Here is an 8,001-nt window from a genome sequence, read left to right on the forward strand (position 1 = left end):
TTAACTTCTTGCATACAGAGAAAATCTAAATTTCCAAGTCTATAATGGGTGTCCCTGACATAGTACTTTCTGGAGAGGTCTATAAGACCTCATACATTTCATGATAAAAAATTTATGAAAATTCTTCCATGTCTTCCTCGTCCTCAAGAGAGGAGTAACTAATTTTTTAGGAGATTTACAAAAAGAATGTTAAGTCTACCCTGTTAAAGGATTTAAAAATTGATTCACCTATTAGGATGAAGCAGTGGATCTACTTACAACTTGTTTGTTGATAAGATCCTTTTTGCATTGATCACCTGATGTGATAGATATAACTTTTCTGCTCCTATGTTGACCTTGCTGTATTCCTTCTGCTCTGCTACTGATAGCAATACCTTCTTCACATGCGAATAATACTCTCTTATTTCATGCCAATATTCATGTATTGCAAAATGATATCATACATTACATATATACCATTCCAATATTTACAGTTACAAGGTCGGCCAAAACACAAGTGAACAAAACATTACTGAGTCGACCCATTAGTAAATAACTCAGGTTCACTGAAATAACTTAGTGACCTTCTGATACTCGGCATCCACTATGTTACTTGGCATCATCATGCACTCAGTAGAAGTAGAGACTCGGTTCATACTAGTCACAGAATCATTGCTTGGAACTTGATAACCATTGGTGACTTGGTAGATATAGTGTCACTCGGTAGAAACTATCTTCTTCATTTACCTTGCTTAACTCGATAAACACTGAATCCTTTGTTTACCTTTTTCACTCAGTAAGCTCTGCTGATCTTCATTTACCTTTTTCACTCGATAAACACTACTGACCTTCTCATTCACTTAGTATCTTCTGGAATGCTCGGTGAGAACTATTTATCTATTGAATTTATAAGGTAACCACTGAATGCTGGATATATAATTGAGACTAAGTGATGAGAAAGATAAGCATTCAGGATAGAATAAGTCTTTGCACTAATGACAAATATATCATAATTCCAACAATCTCCCCCTTTGGAATTAGTGACAAAAACACTTATGAGTGAAAACTTAGGTACAAAATTTGACGTACTGATTTACATATATCTCCCCCATACAATATGCTCAGAGTATTTACAAATATCTCTATCTCTTCTCTAACTCTATCTCCATCTCTATCTTTTCTAACTCTATCTTCCCCTTTTTGACAATAATGCCAAATTAAGCAATATATATTTACACAGAGACAGCAAAATGGGAGATGAACTCAGAGTGTACCTTGAGAATAAGAGCCAAAGTCTTATCCCAATTTTCTTGCAAAATTTTGCAGGTGGAGAGTGCTATTTGAACTTTTGCTGAAAGTTCAACCATATGATCTGTAACTGAGAAATTGTTGTCATGGATCAATGCTTTGGAGTAGACAATGTGTTTCTACATTGTGTGCATGATAGCAAGGATCATGTTCTGAATGTCAATTAAGCTAGACCTGATCCTTGCTTCCTCTCTCAACAATTATGCCTGCTTTTTTGACAAAAATCTAATTCTGAGATGATGGGATGAAATTGAATTGGGGTCAAGTTGCAACAATTGGGCACTGCCCTTCATATCCTCATCAATATTATTCAATTTTTCTTTGATCTCCTTGGTGTACTTAGTAACATCACAAAGTTTGGCAAAAAGTGAAGTTACATTATTAAAAGAATTTTCAAAATTGGCCAAAATTGTGGACAATTCTACCTGTTTTATTGCAATGTGCTGAGCAATGTGCTCAAGCACCTTATTATCAAATTTCTTTTTAGCCTTCTCAATCAATTTATCTTGACCAGAGGTGTCCTCGTTGAATTTATTTACAACCTCTTCTAACTGAATCAAAATGTGTTGAGTAGAATCTACTTCAACACCTATAGCCTTTGTAATTATGTTCTTGGCATCCTCTATTATTCTGTATTCCTTATCCCTTTCAGATCTTAACTATTTGTGTGTAGCTTTCATCTCTATTAATTGACTGGCATACCTCATTTCTTCAATGGTAGCATTTTCATAGTCAATTTTTGGAATAACTATATCTGTGTCTAAATCAATATCTTTTGGAATTTCCTTTCCAATGATCAGAAGTCTTAATGGTTTCTTTTTTTTGACTTCTATGATGACTGGTTTCATCTTAGGAATAGACAATAGTAGAGATGGAAGGGCTAGCAGAAAAATTGGAATAGGACTTGAAGATTGAATGCCAATAGAAGTAATTACCGAATCAAAAATTGGAATACTTCCTAAAAATGATGATATACTACTCATTATAGCAGTATCTGAACTAGTTGAATTTGAAGTAGATGTAGATAATGCTATCAAAATTGTAGAATGGTTTGGAATTGATAAAATTGTAGTACTTACTGTTATATCGATTGATGATGATGGAGCAGAGGAGGCTAGCTCGGTGGCTGAAGAAGAGGGTTGCAGCTCGGTAGATGAAGTGGTAGACACTTCCATTGATGATACTTGGAGCTGTGATGTGGCAGGTGTAGATGATAAATCTGATGTAGATGCTATCAAACTTGCAAAAGATGACTCCAACCTTGATGATGTGATAGTTTTAGGTGGAGAGTGAGGAAGGGATGCAATGACTGCTGCTGCAATTTTTACTGGATCATCTTCCTCCTTATTTTCCTCTTCAGCTTCTTCCTCTTTTTCTTCCTTGTCTTCTTCCATTAATACATGCAGCTCTCTTGGTGAGACTGTGATGGATGGAGTGGCATTTATATCATCACTGTCACTGCTGTCATCATCCTGGATTTCTACTGGGTCTTCACTAGGCTTATGCAGATGATAGATATTTTTCCACATGTTTGTTGCATCATTTACAACATGCTCAATGTCTTTGATTAAAATCAAACAAGTGTGAAATCTGATCATCATTTTGCCTTCATGATTTTTTATTGCAGTCTTTATTTCTGCTCCAGTGAGATTTGGTTGAAGATTCTTCAGAGATTTCTCATAGATATCTTTTACCATTTGGGTGGCTATTTCCCATCTTGGTTGCAATCTCTCTAGTATTTCCTTGGAGATTTGAGAGGCAACCTGGACCGGGGAGTATTTCCATTTTCCCATCTTGGAGAGTACTAGTTCCTCTATCTGCATTTTCTTAGCATCTGTTCTTGTTTCAAATTTAAAAGCTTTGAAATTTGTGATGCCTGCTCCTTCTTCCAATTGTTTGAGCCTTTCTTCAAATGTGGGTGGAGGTCTGACCAGTACAGGTTCCTGTTTTCCTTTTCTGGTTCTCCTTGAGAATATTGCAGTAGGTGTCTTCTTAGTTTTGGTAATGGTTACTTTACCTTTCTTCTTTAGAGGTTCTTCTTTAGATTCTTGTTCTTCTTTTTCTTCTTCTCCTCCTTCTTCTTCATCATCTTCTTTGTCCTTGCCTTTACCTTCAGTTAACATAAGAGGACCGGTAGCAGTTTTCATTTTGGCTATCTTCCTCTTGCCTTTGCTTATTGCCTGAGGTAGCTTGATTTCAAGCTCTATTCTGGCCTTTGCTTCATCATAAGTTCCAAAGGCAGGGATGTTAAATATAGTTGGTTCATTCACCAGTGCCTCAATGATATCTCTTACATCATCAATATTTAATTCATAAGGCAATGGTTTTACCCATACCACTCGGGTTATGACTGCCTATATGTACACATGATCACAATTAACCATGAAAAATATATCATCTTTATAATCCTCAACAAGCTTAGGAGGAGTTTCAAACTTGTTATTCATCCTTTCCTTGAAATCTTCAAAATAGTTATCCATGACTTTGTCAAAATTTTCACCCATTTCTGCTATGAACTCATTAATCTGATATAAAATTGGAGTTTCTTTTCTCCATACTATAGATCCTTTTGATGGAAAAAATTTTTGTACATAAAAGAATAAGAAAATTAACAAAGAACCAAATTTACAAGGGTTATTCTTTGAAGTTCTTATGCTCTCCATATTCTATTCAGCTATCTTAATAACAACTCTAACAGATCAAATTCAAGATTTTTCTTTACAATCTTAAATGCTAAATCTACAGCTTCACACGGTACACTATTCAATCTGCTGGAACTATATAATTTATATGCAATTACATAAATGCCAAATTTGAGTTCCACATTACATATATTGTTAAGTTTTAGTCCTCTACCATCCCATTCTGCTAGGGTTTTCTTCTGCAACTCATCCCGACCTAGGATTTTAGTGGTTTTGGCTTTGCTTAGCATAGGCAAACTTGTGATCTTATGAATCATCTTTTTGGTTAACAATATAGGTTGCTCCAACCACAACTGACCATTGTGTACATGACCTAGAACATATCTAACCCATTTAACTTGAAAACTTCTTGGTAGGTGCGGAATATGGGTTGAGCCTTTTTTTTCTAAGTGTTTATGCTCATGTTTTAGGGCTCCATCAACACATAATTGACCTAGGGCATTATCCATATCTCATGTACTAATTTCTTGAAAAACACATTTGAAATGAGCACGAATATCATTAACAAGAAGTACCTTAGGAGGAATTTTTGATTGAGCTCCGTGTAGGTCAAGTGTTTCAGAAACTGTAGGCACTATCTTGAATTTTGGGGCTTTCCATTTGACTCCTTTTACAAGCATTTCATAACCTTTCTTCACCTTGCTACTGGTGCTTGTGGATGCCATTGTTGCTCAGTGGATGATAAATTCTTCAAACAATTACTTGGCATGAATTTTGCTTCAAATGGCTTGGCATGCAACTAGAAATTCTTTTGGCTCTGAGTATTTTAAGTCGCGGTGAAAAATGAAATTGAATTCTACCCTTTTTAATGAAATACTGTCATTAAAGCTTGGTATGAAGGTAGATGAGATGACATAGTGCATGCCAGTCTATCATTGAATTACTCAGTAGAACCTTGCAACTCAGTGGTCTAACAAAATCTTTGATACTCCTGACCTAGCTCTGTAAGGTCTTTAGTCAGCCTTGGTTGGTACATGCAACTCGGTGAATGATAACTTCTCTATGATCCATGTATTTGAAATACTGATTTGATCATTTGCACCTTTTTTTTATTCTAGAAATTTTTAAGATGTGGCTAGAAGATGCAGTTCCTAAGTCTTCTTAAGTCTTAATTGGGAATGGTGGAGTCACCCACTTCTTGAGTGACATGATCATTATTTGAACTGTCTTGATCAGTAGATTTAGGAATCCATTGTTGTCTAATTTTCTTCTGAATGTTATCAGCTTTTGCTTTCTTTTCATCTTCAATTCTTCCAATATTCATGCAATTCTTAGCTATATGACCAAGTTTAGTACATGTGTAACATCTTATGGTTGTATCCTTCTTTCTTAGGTGATGTCTTGCACAGTTTATCCCAATGTGTCCATATTCTCCTCAATAGTGACATCTGCACCAGGTATTGTAGTCCCAATCAAATATTTCTTTGATAATTTGTTCTACTTAATTAAATGCTTTTGATTTGCATTGAGATGCCTTGTGACCTAGTTTCTTGCATTTGTGACATTTGCCTTCAAATTTTGGTTTTTCTTTGCATTCATTAGCTTTGTGACCATGCTGATTGCAGTTGAAGCATTTGCCATTGAATTTTGCCTTTCCATTACTCCAACATTTGTTTGATGTATGACCTATCTTACCACAGTGATTACAAGTAGGCCTTTGATTTCTTTGTGCACCTTGTTTGGAAGTTTCACCTTCTTCCTTGTAACCAAGTCTAGCTTTGCCTTTTTGTCTATGAAGATTTTTCTCACCTAGCTGATTCAATTGAGTCATGTCTACTTGTGATTTCATCATTCTCTCATTGATTTTCTTTTCAATGTTTAGGTCATTTTCCAAACTTTCATTGATTTGTCTTTCAAATCTCAAGTCACTTTTTAAGCTTTCATTGATTTTTCTTTCAGTGATCAGATCATTCCTCAGGTCTTCATTTTTAGATCTCAAATTCATAATTGCTTTGTTTGCATTGGAAAGTTGATTTATAAGATCTTGATGCTGAAGGGATTAACTATTTCTTACCTCTAAGTCTTCATTTGCCTTGTTTCTTTGTTCCAAGACTTCACATAACCTGATTGATTGGATTTCTTGTTCTCTTTTAAGTTTTCTTACTTCTTTCTGCAGGGAACCATTCTTTGCCAGGAGTTCCTTGATTGCCTCATTAGCTTCATTTGAACTACTTGATGGTAAAAGGTCTTCAATCTTTTCTTCAACATATTGATGATCATTCATTTGTCTTGCAAGTTCCTTCCTTCTTTTTAGGGATTGAGAAAGATGCTCCTTAGCTTCTTTGAGTTGAGCCATGATCATTTTTAGATCTAACTTTTCATTTTCAATAGCTTTGTAAAGTTTGAATATCTCCATTGTTCTTGATCTTTGCTCAAGCTGTCAAACTTTGTCCTGAGAACCAAATGCTCTAATACCAATTGTTGGAAATATTCAGGATGAGATGTGTTACTGAGACGGGAGGGGTGAATCAGTAACATATAAAATTTTAAGCATTTTAACCATTCATCATTCATTCATCTAATCTACTGCATAAATGAAAGATCAATCATTCATAACACATGAACACAATGATTTGGTGACCCAGAAACCTTCCAATTAGAAAGTAAAACTGGGGTGGGGATGATGCCCACAAAAATTCTTTACTGCAGTATGAAGTTGGTCGGTTAAGGCTTACAATGATCAAGTCTAGTGATCTGCCCTGTTAGGAGCAAGTAGGACTTCTAGATCCACTTTGTTAGAGGATTTACAAACATACAGTGAAGTATGCACTCTATTAAGAGATTTACAAAAAGACTATTAAGTCTACCCTATTAAAGGATTTAAAAATTGATTCACCTATTAGGATGAAGCAATGGATCTACTTACAACTTGTTTGCCGATAAAATCCTTTTTGCATTGATCACCTGATGTGATAGATATAACTTTTTTGCTCCTATGTTGACCTTGCTATATTCCTTTTGCTCTGCTGCTGATAGAAATACCTTCTTCACATGCAAAAAATACTCTCTTATTTCATGCCAATATTCATGTATTTCAAAATGATATCATACATTACATATATACCATTCCAATATTTACAGTTACAAGGTCAACCAAAAAATAAGTGAACAAAAAATTACTGAGTCGGCCCATTAGTAAATAACTCAGGTTCACTAAAATAACTCGGTGACCTTCTGATACTTGGCATCCACTATGTTAGTTGGCATCATCATGCACTCAGTAGAAGTAGAGACTCAGTTCATACTAGTCACAGAATCATTGCTTGGAACTCGATAACCATTGGTGATTTGGTAGATATAGTGTCACTCGGTAGAAACTATCTTCTTTGTTTACCTTGCTTAACTCGGTAAACACTGAATCCTTTGTTTACCTTTTTCACTCGATAAGCTCTGTTGATCTTCATTTACCTTTTTCACTCGGTAAACACTGATGACCTTCTGATTCACTTGGTATCTTCTGGAATGCTCGGTGAGAACTATTTATCTATTGAATTTATAAGGTAACCACTGAATGCTCAGTATATACTTAAGACTAAGTGATGAGCAAGATAAGCATTTAGGATAGAATAAGTGTTTGCACTAATGAAAAATATATTATAATTCCAACATCTCTCTCTCTCTCTCTCTCACACACACACACATACACACACACACTCACTCACACACAGATACAATGAGAAGGAGGGGATGGGGAGGTGATGGAGATATACGGGTGGGTAGAGAGATAAACATGCCTATGTATAGAAGGGGGAGAGGAATATAGAGATGGAAAGAATATAGAGAGAGAGGAATGGGAGAAAATATATAGAGGCAAGACAAATTGTGGGTTAAATATAGAAAGACATCTAGGGAGATAGAAAGGGAGACATAGAAAAAGATATAAATGTTGTGATAGATTGATAGAGTGATATGAAAATATAGAGAGAATGAGAGGGAGAGAGACAAAAGGAAAAACACACAGAAAAAATTTCACCCTACAATGTGGGTTTTTCCTTGAAAAGAACATTAATCT

The sequence above is a fragment of the Cupressus sempervirens genome, chromosome 5 (assembly GCF_028749045.1).
Source record: "Cupressus sempervirens isolate cs-2001-9-10 chromosome 5, ASM2874904v1, whole genome shotgun sequence".
NCBI lineage: Eukaryota > Viridiplantae > Streptophyta > Pinopsida > Cupressales > Cupressaceae > Cupressus > Cupressus sempervirens.